Source organism: Sapajus apella, unplaced genomic scaffold (assembly GCF_009761245.1).
Source record: "Sapajus apella isolate SASKATOON/1434 unplaced genomic scaffold, GSC_monkey_1.0 scaffold88, whole genome shotgun sequence".
In the NCBI taxonomy this organism is placed as follows: domain Eukaryota; kingdom Metazoa; phylum Chordata; class Mammalia; order Primates; family Cebidae; genus Sapajus; species Sapajus apella.
The window spans coordinates 4352155-4365543 of record NW_022437028.1 but is presented as its reverse complement, the minus strand read 5'-3'; the positions used below and the strand labels follow the sequence as shown (position 1 = coordinate 4365543).

Sequence of the window (13389 nt, the reverse complement as noted above, 5' to 3'; positions counted from 1 at the left end):
TCTGCTCCCACTCCCTTGCAACTTTCCTTCCAAATCCTGAGGGAGAGACGGCGGCGGAGGTCGAGGGAGCAATTAAAACACAAGGTCCCCTCCCCACTCGCCTGTCCCAACCTGGGGGCAACGGTCTCTTTGGAGGCCAGCTTGGAAAACACTAGAGAGGAGTTCTTTGTGTCCCGGAGGATGCTGCAGGGTGGAGGGACTCCCGTTGGCAGAGCACGGAGGGCGACGGGCCGGCCCGGGGCTCCCCGGCTTTTGCAGCGTCCCGGCTTCGCAATTTGCAAGGAATGTGGGGTGCAAGAGCAAGTGGGGGACTTGGACAGAGGCTGGCGCGCGGCGGGAACGAGACCAGAGCCACCACCCGTCCAGATTTCCGTCAGTGCACCCCGGCTCCCCTCCCCCACCCGGTCGGCCGCGCAGGCCCCAGGTGCAGCCATGTTCTCGCTCCCACCACCCTCGCCTCCATTGACAGCCCTTGCCGGAGAGGGCCGGGCGCCGCGCTCGCCTCGTCCTCGGGTTCGGGGCTCGCCGGCGCGGTGCTTCCTGGGAGCTGTAGTCCCCAGCCCCCGCCGCCGCGTTAACAGGGAACGCATCTGAAACTACAACTCCCGCTGGGCGGCGCTGCGGGTGCGCACGCGCAGCGCGCCTTCGAGGAACAAAAAAAAAAAAGAAAAAAAAAAGAAAAAAAAGGAGGAGGAGGAGGGTGAGAGAGAAGCTGGGAGAGCAGAGAAAAGGGGCCACCGGTCGCCCCCCCGCTTCCCCGCACGCGCTCTCCAGCCGCGGCTGCCCGCCTGCCGCGGTCACCCCGGCCTCTGCCTCTGTCCCCCAGTGATCGGATCAAGGCGCTGAGAGAGGCCCTGCCTGCGGGGCGGCCATGCGGCGGTGACAGGAGCGCGGCCGACAAGCACGGGCCTCTCGCCCCCTCTCGCCTCCCGCCCGCTCGCCAGCTCCCCTCAGCCGAGGCTGCTCCGCAGCGGCCGTAGCGCGCGCGCGGCCCACACTCGCCTCCCCTCGGCACCCCAGTCCCCGGCGCTGCCTGGAGGCGGCCGCACTCGGGTGAGTCCCTCTCGCCTCATCCCCGCGCCCTCCGCCCCCATCTCGGGGGGCCATTGCGAGCGGGGGGCCTTTATTGGAGACTTTGCCCCGCTGGGGCCTGCAGGGACAGGGCCCTGGGAGCCGTGGCCGGCCGCGCGCGGTGTGGGGCCTTGGGGGGCGTCCCTGCCTCCTCCCCCCACCCCCACCGCCTCGCCGGGCCTCGAGCCCCCGCCGGCCTTGGCAGTGGCCGAGACGAGGCGATGGGGGTGGGGCGGCACGGACGCGGTCGCGGGGGACGACAGTGGCACGCGCGCGCCTGGGTGCGCGTGGGGGAGGGGCGCGCGCGCCGGCCGGCGTGGGGTGGGGGGGGCGCCTCGCGCGTGCGGTGCCGCGCGCGAGCGAGCGAGCGGCCCCGCGGCCTGCGCATGCCCCGCCGCGCTGATTGGCCGGCTGGGCGGTGCGGGGGCGCGCGCGGTGCCAGGCCCGAGCCGCCGTGGGGTCGCGCTCGCCTGGTGTATCTGGGGCTCCTGCGCCGGGGCAGCAGACGCGCGGGATTGGCCGACCAGCGCGGGGGCGGGGCCGCGCGTTGCCTGGTAACTGCGGCGGGCGGGGGGAGCGGGAGCACCGCCCCCCGCCCCGCCCCGCTCCCAGGTGGAGCCCGCAGTGGGCTTTGTCCCGGGCCGACCCGGCGCGCCTGCCCCGGCGGGCCTGTTCTTTGGGGGAAATAAACACAATGACCGGAAGGAAAACCTCAGCCTTAGGCCATGAAAATTAAGCCGTCTGGGTTCGGCCAGCACCCGGACGACGGGAGTGCAGAGGAAGAAGGAAAATGAAATGGAAATAGCTGTCTCCTTGCCGCTCCCTTACTCCTCCACTTTTTCTTAATCCAAGTTTTGTCTTTTCCTGTAGTGAATTTTGTCCTCCCTAAGTTATGATTTTGCGCTCATTTGCGGCGGGTGGTGATTTCAGATGTGGGGTGTTAGAGTAGTGTCCACTCTTGCGGATGCGCGACTCTTGCCGACTTACCTCTTTTTACCAAAAAAAACTTAAAAATTATTTGTAGAAACTCGGTCTCACTGTGTTGCTTAGGCTGATCTCGAACCCCTAGAGACTCAAGCGATCCTCCCACCTTGGCCTCCCAAAGTCCTGGGATTACAGGTTTGAGCCACCAAGTTTGGCCTAATTTTTCTTTTAGAAACAGGGTCTCTCTATGTTGCCCTGGCTGAAACGCAGTGGCACAATCATAGGTCATAGCTCATTGCAGCCTCCAGCACCTGGGGTCCAGCGATCCTCCTGCTTCAGCCTCCCTAGTGGCTGGGACTACAGGCGCATGCCCTCATGCCCAGCTAATTTTTTTTTTTTTTTTTTTTTTTTTGAGATGGAGTCTTGCTGTGTCACCCAGGCCGAAGTGCAGTGGCATGATCCTGTGTCACTGCAACCTGTGCCTCCCGGGTTCAAGTGGCTCTCCTGCCTCAGCTTTCTGAGTAGCTGGATTACAGTTGTTTGCCACCATGTGAGGCTAATTTTTTTTTTTTCTTTTTTTTGAAATGGGGGTTTTGCAGTTGCTGCCCAGGCTGAAGTGCAGTGACGCAGTCTTGGCTCACTGCAACCTCTGCCTCCTGGGTTCAGCCGATTCTCTTGTCTCAGCTTCCCAAATAGCTGGGACTGCAGGCACCTGCCACCATGCCCGGCTAATTTTTTTTTTTTTTTTTTGATTTGGGAGTTTTGCTCTTGTTGCTCTGGCTGGAGTGCAGTGGCACGATCTTGGCTCACTGCAACCTCTGCCTCCCGGGTTCAAGCGATTCTTCTGCTTCAGCCTCCCCAGTAGCTGCAATTACAGGCATGTGCCACCCCGCCTAGCTAATTTTGTATTTTTAGTAGAGACGGGGTTTCTCCATGTTGGTCAGGCTGGTCTCGAACTCCCGACCTCTGGTGATCCACCTGCCTTGGCCTCCCAAGGTGCTGGGATTATAGGCATGAGACACCGAGCCTGGCCTTAGTTTTTGTATTTTTAGTAGAGATGGGGTTTCATCATGTTGGCCAGGCTGGTCTGCAACTCCAGAGCTCAAAGCAATCCGCCCCCCCTCGGCCTGCCACCAAAGTGCTGGGATTACAGGTGGGAGCCATTCCACCCAGTCATGCCTGGCTAATTTTTAATATTTTTTAAAGAGATGGGGTTTTCCCGTGTTGCCTAGGCTGGTCAGGAACTCCTGGCCTCTGGTAATCCTCCTCTTTAGGCCTCCAAAAGTGGTGGGAGTACAGCTTGCCACCACTCTGGGCCTCTGCTCTTTTAAATTCAACTTTGCTGCAGACAATGGCTTGATCAGCCAACAGTGCAGAGAAGTCTCCAGGCTTTCAGGGAACAAAAGGGGAAGTTAGTTTGCAAATGAGAACGTGCAGGTAAAGGGCCCTGTGGAGGCTGGGTCCCAGAGTTGAAGCCTAACGTGTGGGATGACTGATTTTATTTCCTGCTACAGGATTTTTCGGGGGCTGTTGCCTTGGCTTTCATTTCTCCTGCTTCTTGAGATCTTGGCCTTTTGCATGGAATGACTTTCTTCAGGCTATGGAAATCTTTCTTGTTCATATGCAGCCACTTCTTAAGGTCTTCTCTCTCTTTTTGTTGTTGTTGTTGTGGAGAGAGTCGCACTCTGTCATCCAGGCTGGAGTGCAGTGGCTCATCTTGGCTCACTGCAACCTCCGCCTCCTGAGTTAAAGCGATTCTCCTGTCCCAGCCTCCTGAGTAGCTGGGACTGCCATCACGCCTGGCTAATTTTTGTAGTTTTTAATAGAGACAGGGTTTCACCATGTTGGCCAGTCTGGTCTTGAACTCCTGGCCTCAAGTGGACCACCTGCGTGGCCTCAAAGTGCTGGGATTACAGGTGTGAGCCACTGCACCAGCTTAAGGTCTTCTCTTATAGTCTCCCAATCAACTTGTGTGCCCCTCTTCCTCATAGAGCACCTTCGTTTTCCTTCCTCCTTCCTTCCTTCCTTCCTTTTTCTTTCTTCCTTCCCTTTCCTTCCTTCCCTTTTCTTCCTTCCCTCCCTTCCCTTCCCTCCCCGCCCCTCGCTTCCTTGCTACCTTGCTTTTTTTCTTTTTTTTTTTGAGACGGAGTTTCGCTCTTGTTACCCAGGCTGGAGTGCAATGGCGCGATCTCGGCTCACCGCAACCTCCGCCTCCTGGGTTCAGGCAGTTCTCCTGCCTCAACCTCCTGAGTAGCTGGGATTACAGGCACGTGCCACCATGCCCAGCTGATTTTCTGTAGTTTTAGTAGAGACGGGGTTTCACCATGTTGACCAGGATGGTCTCGATCTCTTGACCTCGTGATCCACCCGCCTCGGCCTCCCAAAGTGCTGGGATGACAGGCTTGAGCCACCGCGCCCGGCTGCTACCTTGCTTTTTTTCTACCTTCCTCCCTCTTTTTCTCCTTCTCACTGTAGCGTCCGTCTCCCGGGTTCAAGCAATTCTCCTGCCTCAGCCTCCCGAGTAGCTGGGATTACAGGCATGCGCCACCATGCCCTGCAAAGGGCACCTTTATTTTTCTTTGCATGTGGCCTCGCCACTGGGTGTTAAGCTCCAAGGGGCAGGGACAAGAAACCTTTTCCTCCTTTTTTTTTCTCCCCCCACTTCCTTTCCAGTTTGGCATTGTCCTAGTGCCTTGCCTCTGGTAGCAGCAATGCTGCTAACGTTGAGTGTCTTCTGTGCCAGCTGTGGCTCTTGAGCGCTTTGGGTGTACAGCATTTTTCTTACTTAATCTTTGTAACAAGTCTGTAATTCTACTCTATAGAGCGGGACAAGTCTTGAGAAGTTGGAGAGTTCTGTGCTCTTGCTTACCTAGCACATGAACCTGGGCAATGTGACTCAACCCTTACGCCGAGGCTCCTGGGCGTCCCCAGGAGTGCTGGCATGTGAGGATTCCACTTACTGGGCCCCACTTCCCAGGCTGATTTTGCTGGTCTGGGGTGTTGCCCGAGAATTTGCATTTCTAATAGCTCCCCAGGTGGTGTTGATGGCAGCTGCTCCCCGCACAGCCCTTTGGGAGCCATTCACAATGGTGCAGAATAAAGGGAGGGAAATATATTGGAGATGTTTGCTTTTCCTTATTTTAAAATTAGATCTTGGCCAGGTGCGGTGGCTCACGCCTGTATAATCCCAGCACTTCGGAAGGCTGAGGCGGGTGGATCACTTGAGGTCAGCAGTCTCAGACCAGCCTGGCCAACATGGCGAAATCCCGTCTCTAACTAAAAATACAAAAATTAGTCAGGTGTGGTGGCGTGTGTCTGTATTTTCAGCTACTTGGGAGGCTGAGGCAGGGGAATCACTTGAACCCCAGGAGGCAGAGGTTGCAGTAAGATGAGATCGCTTCAGCCTGGGCAACAGATCGAGACTCTGTCTCATAAAAATAAAGAAATAAAACTAGACCTTCAAGAATCGAAAATAATTTGGACCACTGACTGCAGCTTGCTTGGAAAACTAGCTGAGAATTGAGAATTCCTGTTAGTGATGATTAGAAAGTTAAAAGTTTCATAGATCTCCAGTTTAAAAAGGGGCCATGGATTTAAGTGCAGAATAAAATTGGAAATCTATGTTAAGCTTGGCTTTTTCCCACTCTCATTTATTTATTAATTTAATCACAGCATGGGCTTTTGTTATATTATCTTCTTCAGATGCCCACAGCGTCCCACACCCACCACACAGCAGGTGTGAGTGATGGGGCCACAGCTTGTAGTTTTGGTACTTGGAGCAGGGGTCAGGGGCCATTGTGTGCCCGGGGTCCTCTGCGGCGTGCCTCTCCAACGATTCAGCTCACTCAAATATGACTACAAATACTTCCATTTAAATGTAGGCTTTGGGGGTTCTTTTTGCAGGGTGAGGAGGGTGTTAATTCTTGCTGAGAAAGATTTTTAGGTTTTTAAAATGATAATGGATTTCTTTCTTGGGAAAATAACTGCAGATTAGGCGAGAAGAATGGTTTTAGTTTACAGTTAATGACCCCCTTCTCTCCCCCCGCCGCCCCCACACCGTTAGGTCAGCTGTACACACTCCTCAGGGGATCCCAACTTCTGCTATGTTGTAGAATTTTCGATGACCTATAGGTAGACAGGTTGTTACCTAAAGGAGCTGAACGCTGAACAATTTACTAAACACTTAATCTTTTCTGTTATTACTGGTTATCAGCTGTTTGCATTGCATTTCACCTAATTGATTTCTACCATTGTTTCGTTCTTTATTGATGACACGAATGTTTTACATAAACATGAGCTTTCGCAATATGCTTCATAACTGGGGTGGTGTAATTAACATGAAATTGTCTTACCACTGGCTTAAATAAATGCCTGTCAAATCATTTTTATGTCAGTCTAAGGGAAAGCTTTTTTGTTTTGCTTTGAGACGGAGTCTTGCTCTGTCGCCCAGGCTGGAGTGCAGTGGCGCCATTTCGACCCTGCAACCTCTGCGTTCCGGGCTCAAGAGATTCTTGTGCCTCAGCCTTGTGAGTACCTGGGACTACAAGTGTGTGCCACCATGCCCAGCTAATGTTTTTGTATTTTTTCATAGAGATGAGGTTTCATCATGTTGGCCAGGCTGGTCTGCAACTCCTGACCACTGCCTTGGCCTCCCAAAGTGCTGAGATTACAGGCATGGACCACTGAGCCCAGTTAATTTATAGAGTGATGCTTATTCATCGTTAATAACTGAAAGAAAGTAGAAAATACACCTAATCAGTTGCTTATTCTAATTGTAGACTTGAGATACCTGGAATGAGTAGGCTTAAACTGGCAGCATAGCTATATGTAGACTCATACTCTGTTAACTAAAGTGTATTGAGGCTACCTACCTGGGAGAGTGAAACACCTTTGTGTCTTAGAGGATGTGTGTTTTTTATTTTATTTTTATTTTTTTGAGACAGAGTCTTGCTCTGTCGCCCAGGCTGGAGTGTAGTGGTGCAATCTTGACTAACTGCAACCCCTGCCTCCTGGGTTCAAGCAGTTTTCTTGCCTCAGTCTCCTGAGCAGCCGGGACTACAGGTGCCTGCCACCAAACCTGGCTAATTTTTGTATTTTTAGTATAGAGATGGGGTTTTACCATGTTGGTCAAGCTGGTCTCAAACTCCCGACCTCAGGTGATCCCTGCGCCTCAGCCTCCCAAAGTGCTGGGATTTCAGGCCTGAGCCACCATGTCTGGCGAGGATGTGTGTATCCTGTGAAAAGTGTGTGAGTATGTCATTGGAAGAGGTAAAGGTATTGCCTTGGTAATTCTTCATTCTCCATTCTTCCTCTTTCGTCCTTCACTGTTTTCCTTTTGTTCTGGAATTCTCCTTTCTGCAATCCTCCTGTTTCTTTTCTTTTTCTTCTTTTCCTTTGTAAAACTCTTATTTTGGTATTCCATGCCTGTTTCTGGCAGTACTCAGTTGTTTTTTACCACTGGCTTACTGAGAAAGTAAGAGAAAGTTCGATACAGCCAGGAACTGTCAGAATTGTTGGAGGGTTGACTTGTTCTTCTTTGGTTGTAGCTTGATTAAAGACTCTGTAGAGTTTTTATTTATTTATTTATTGAGATGGAGTCTTCCTCTGTCACCAAGGCTGAAAGTGCAGTGGTGCGATCTCAGCTCACTGCAACCTCCACCTCCCAGGTTCAAGCTATTCTCCTGCCTCAGCCTCCCGAGTAGCTGGGATTACAGGTGTGGGGCACCATGCCCGGCTTATTTTTGTATTTTTAGTAGAGATGGGATTTCACCGTGTTGCCCAGGCTGGTCTCAAACTGCTGACTTCAAGTGATCCACCCGCCTCAGCCTCCCAAAAGTCCTGGTATTTATGGGAGTGAGTCACGGGACCCGGCTAGCACTCTATAGGATTTTTAAAGAATTAGTTACTTAAAAAGCATATCATGAGAGGGAAAACAAGTTTATAAATTGAGAGAGGGTTTATGGCTTAGTGGCTAGAGACACAAGTTTGAAGAAGTCTGACTGCTTGGATTCCAGTCCTGGCCCTTGCCATTTCCTGGCTGTGCGACCTCGGGCAGTTCACTTCATCTTTGTGTGTTTCCGTTTTTTTTTTCCTTTTCTCTTTTGAGATAGTGACTCGCCCTGTCACCCAGGCTGGAATGCAGTGGTGTGATCTTGGCTCACTCCAACCCCTGTCTCTCGGATTCAAGCGATGATTCTTGTGCCTCGGCCTCCCGAGTAGCTGGGATTATAGGCGTGTGTCACCACGCCTGACTAACTTTTGTATTTTTAGCAGAGTCGAGGTTTCACCATGTTGGCCAGGCTGGTCTCCAACTCCTGACCTCAAGTGATCCACCCAGCTCGGCCTCTCAAATGCTGGGATTACAGGCCTGAGCCACCACACCCAGCCCCTATTTTTAAAAATGGAGATGATGATAATAGAGCATATTTCGCTTCTAAGGGCTGTTGCAAGGATAGAGTTTAAGTGCTTAGATTGCTATCTGGCATGTAGTAGACACTCAAGAAATATCAGTCATAAAAATACTATTATAAAGACTTTTGGGAAGTAATATTGACTACATACAGTGTAAATCTCCCCCAGTAAGGACTTGTTCCTCTCTGGGATTTTCCCCTATGACTGTTACATTGTTTTTTTTTTTTTTTTTTTTTTTTTTGAGACGGAGTTTCGCTCTTGTTGCCCAGGCTGGAGTGCAATGGTGCGATCTCGGCTCACTGCAACCTCCGTCTCCTGGGTCCAGGCAATTCTCCTGCCTCAGCCTCCTGAGTAGCTGGGATTACAGGCACGCGCCACCATGCCCATCTAATTTTTTGTATTTTTAGTAGAGACGGGGTTTCACCATGTTGACCAGGATGGTCTCGATCTCTTGACCTCGTGATCCACCCGCCTCGGCCTCCCAAAGTGCTGGGATTACAGGCTTGAGCCACCGCGCCGGGCACATTGTTTTGTTTTGCTTTTTAAGAGATGGAGTCTCCTCCTGTCACCCAGGCTGGAGTGCAGCAGCGTGATCCCAGCTCTCTGCAACCTCCACCTCTGCCTCCTGGGTTCAAGCGATTCTTCTGGTCTCAGCTTCCCAAGTAGCTGGGACTACAGACATGTGCCACCATGCCCAGCTAATTTTTGTATTTTTTTTTTTTTTTTAATAGAGAAGGGGTTTCATTATATGTTGGCCAAGCTGGTCTGGAACTCCTGACCTCTGTTGATCTGCTCACCTCCGACTCCCAAAGTGCCGGGATTACAGGCATAAACCACCGTGCCTGATCAGAGCTTGACAGTTTGATTGATGAAACCTGAGAATGCTACACTTTATATGTTGTCATTATAATTTGTTATACTAGATATTTAGCTCTTACTGTTGACTATAACATATATAATGTGAGCAGAATTTTATCTAGATTGAGTTTTCAGACCACTATTTGGTTTCAGGAAAATAAGGCATTGGAAGTGAAAAATTAAAAATTACTGGTACGTACCTGTAGTCTCAGCTACTTGGGAGGCTGAGACAGGAGAATCCGTTGAACCCAGGAGGCGAAGGTTGCAGTGAGCTGAGATGGCGCCGTTGCACTCCAGCCTGAGCAACAGAGCAAGACTCCATCTTAAGGAAAAAAAAAAAAACAAAAAACAACAAAAAAAACAAACCCCCAAAAACCCAAAACTCTGTCTCTACTAAATATATAAAAATTAGCCGGAATGGTGACAGGTGCCTGGAATCCCAGCTGCTTGGGAGGCTGAGGCACGAGAATCACTTGAACCCAGGAGGTGGAGCTTGCAGTGAGCTTAGATTTTGCCACTGCACTCCCGCCTGGGCGATAGAGCAAGATTCCATCTCAAAAAAGATAAAAGAAAGAAAACCCTGTAAGATGAATTTGCCCCTTTATGAAGGATAAATTTGTATCTGCCATTTATACCATGAATGCCTCTTTCTTTGGAGTGGTTCCTTATAGTGTTGTTCTTGTTTTAATTGTGGCAATATATATTTAACACAAAAATTACCATTTTAACCTTTTTTTGGGTGGGGGGAGGGACGGGGCATCACTTCGTTGCCCAGGCTGGAGTGCAGTAGCATGGTTTCGGCTCACTGCAACCTCTGCATCCGAGGCTCAAGATGTTCTCGCACCCAGCCTCCTGAGTGGCAGGGACTGCAGGTGCATGCCACCACGTCTAGCTAAATTTTTTATTTTTTGTAGAGATGGGGGTCTCACTATATTGCCCAGGCTGGTGTCCAACTCCTGAGCTCAAAGAGTCTGCCTGCATCTGCCTTCCAAAGTGCTGGGCTTAGAGACATGAGCCACCCTGCCCAGCCTGATTTTAACCATTTTTAAGTGTATGTATAGTTCAGTGGTCCAGAACTTTTTTCCCTTTTTTTTTTTTTTTTTTGGAGATAGGGTCCTGCTCTGTTGCCCAGGCTGGAGTGCAGCATATCCTCAAGTTCATCTCTGTGTTAGAATTTCCTTCGTTTTTAATCCTTTTGGAGATTTTTGGAGTTTTTGTTTTTTAGCATGGCAAAGCACATTGTGTGTGTGTGTGTGTGTGTGTGTGTGTGTGTGTGTGTGTGTGTGTGTGTGTAAACTATATATAATTATATTATGGTACTTGGAAAAGCGGAGCATGATGAAGAGTTTGGTCCATAACATACCTGGTCATGTTGAACCCTGTTTAGCAGACACAGACCAGGAAATTTTCTGATTATATAGGCCTCATGCTTTTGAGAATTGCTGCTTGTGTTTTGATCTCATTTGCATACACAGTCCTTAGAGATCTTATTTATTTAGAGATAGTCTTACTCTGTCACCCAGGCTGGAGTGCAGTGGTGTCATCTTGGCTCACTGCAACCTCCACCTCCAGGGTTCAAGCGATTCTCCTCCCTCAGCCCCCTGAGTGGCTGGGATTACAGATGCCCACCACCATGGCCGGCTAATTTTTGTATTTTTAGTAAAGATGGGGTTTCACCATTTTGGCCAGGCTGGTCTTGGAACTCCTGACCTCGTAGTCCACCCACCTCGGCCTCCCAAAGTGCTGAGATTATAGGCATGAGCTACTGTGCCTGGCTAAGAAGGGATATTATAAATTTTTTAAAAATAAATTAATATATGTTTATAGAGATGGAGTTTCTCTCTGTTGCCCAGGCTGGTCTCAAACTCCTGGGCTCAAGTGATTTTCCCACCTCAGTCTCCCAAAGTACTGAGATTTCAGGTGTGAGCCACCGTGCCTGGCCCAAAAGACAGGCTTTTTTTTTCTTTTCTCCAGCTTCCCCGACAGGCTCTTTTATCACATCAGGAACAGTAGCTATTTATTCACTTCTTAAGCATACTGATGGGCTCATCATATGAGGCCTCAGAACACCACATGCTTCTTGGAAAATACTGGTATGAGCAAATGACATCGTTGAGAGCTTCAGGATAAAGAATCTTTTAGTTTAGTTTCCATATCCAGGCTAGTTTACTTATTTATTATTTATTTATTCATTTAGACAGTAATGCTCTGTCTCCCAGGCTGAAGTGCAGTGGTGCAATCTCAGCTCAGTGCAGCCTCCACCTCCCAGGGTCAAACGATTCTAATACCTCAGCCTCCTGAGTAGGTGGGGTTACAGGTGTATACCACAATGCCCAGCTAATCTTTGTGTTTTTTGGTAGAGACAGAGTTTCATCACACTGGCCAGGCTGGTCTCGAACTCCTGACCTCAAGTGATCCACCCACCTCGGCCTCGCAAGGTGCTGGGAACAGGCCTGAACCATCACGCTCAGCTGGAAGGTGACTCTTTAAACTTAAATTGTAAAATAATCTTTGAGGAGTGAATTTGACATAGCAAATTTTCATGCACAAATGACTTAAAAGGTACACACACTTAATTTCAAAGCAGTGATTTATTTTGATCCTTTCCTCATTAATTTTCCTGCTCTCTCAGAAAATAGGTTATTTTATTTAGCAGTGATAATTAAAGCAGTTTGTTGGGAAATAAGCCATTTACAGTTTATCAGGCTTGGATCTGAAGAGTTTTTATGTAAATTAATAGGTATATGTACATATATTTTAAAAATAACGATTTTAGTGACGCTTAAATTATAAATGCTTGCTCAATTCACTGAATGCTTTTGTGATGCACTTTATCAAGTACTAACACACTTTCTGATAACAACCTTGTAAGGTAAGTATGCAGACTGTTGTCATTTTCCAGACTAGTAAATTTGGGATTCAAGAGTCCCAGGGTCACCTGTTAGAGACAGGACTTGAATTCAGAACTTTTGCCTGATTGCAAAGCTGATCTTCATAATAGCTTTGCTCTGTTGCCTGCCTTCTGTGAACAGTGCATTTAAAAAAGTAAAGATGGCTGGGCACAGTGGCTCACATCTGTAATCCCAGCACTTCAGGAGGACGAGGCGGGCGGATCACGAGGTCAAGAGACCGAAACCATCCTGGCCAATAAGGTGAAACCCCGTCTGTACTAAAAATGCAAAAATCAGTTGGGTGTGGTGGCGTGTGCCTGTAGTCCCAACTACTTGCGAGGTAGAGGCAGGAGAGTTGCTTGAACCTGGGAGGTGGAGGTTACAGTGACCGGGCATGCGCCATTGCACTCTAGGCTGGGCAACAGAGTGAGACTGTCTCAGAAAGAAAAGAAAAGAAAAGAAAAAAACCCCCTCAAGAACAAAGTAAAGATGGGCCTTTAGATAATAGCTACTTGATTTTCATTTCCTCTTCCAAATGGGTTTTCCAAATGCAACTGAGTTTTAAATTTGGAGTCATGTCAAAGGGACACACTCTTTGTGTGTTGGCAGCGCCAGCTTCTGCTGTTTAAAAATCTGGACTATCAGTTTAAAAGTATAATTAATACATATGCAAAAATAGTGTCTTAGGCTGTGGTGCAGGGAAAATAGGTCTTTGTGAATAGCTAATAAGACTTTTTCTTGTTTGTTTGCTTTTTAAGGATGTGCTTTTTGCTACTGTGAAACTTAGAACTGAACTTGTGATCCACTGAGTGGGCAGATCCTTCTTTTTTTTTTTTTTGAGGCCGAGTCTGATTCTCTTGCCTAGGCTGGAGTGCAATGGTGTGATATTTTGACTCACTGCAACCTCCGCCTCCCAAGTTCAAGCAATTCTCCCGCCTCAGCCTCCGGAGTAGCTGGGATTATAGGCGGGTGCCACCACACCCAGCTAATTTTTGTATTTTTAGTAGAGACAGGGTTTCACCATGATTTCCAGGCTGGTCTTGAACTCCTGACCTCAGGTGATCCGCCCACCTCGGCCTCCCAAAGCTCTGGGATTACAGGCATGAGCCACTGCGCCCAGCTAGGTCTTTTCTTTATTATTTTGACATTCTTTCTTTCACCTGGCTTGTTAAAAAAGTGAAATTTAGCTATTAGCTGAATTTCTTTCTTTTTTTTTTTTTTTTTTTTTTTTTTT

At 49.3% G+C, this 13389-nt stretch overlaps 1 protein-coding gene across 7 annotated transcripts in view; it reads left to right on the top strand.

Moving 5' to 3' along the window:
* Positions 1–659: 659 nt before the first annotated feature.
* Positions 660–13389, top strand: part of GTF2I (general transcription factor IIi) — a 110953-nt gene continuing 98223 nt past the window's right edge. For 6 of the 7 annotated variants that reach the window (XM_032254924.1, XM_032254921.1, XM_032254923.1 and 3 more), the window contains exon 1: positions 660–1053. The gene's annotated coding sequence lies outside the window, so the exon portion shown is untranslated. Of the gene's footprint in view, positions 1054–11624; positions 11743–13389 lie in introns of those variants that run through there. The other variant, XM_032254919.1, reaches the window with a different exon arrangement.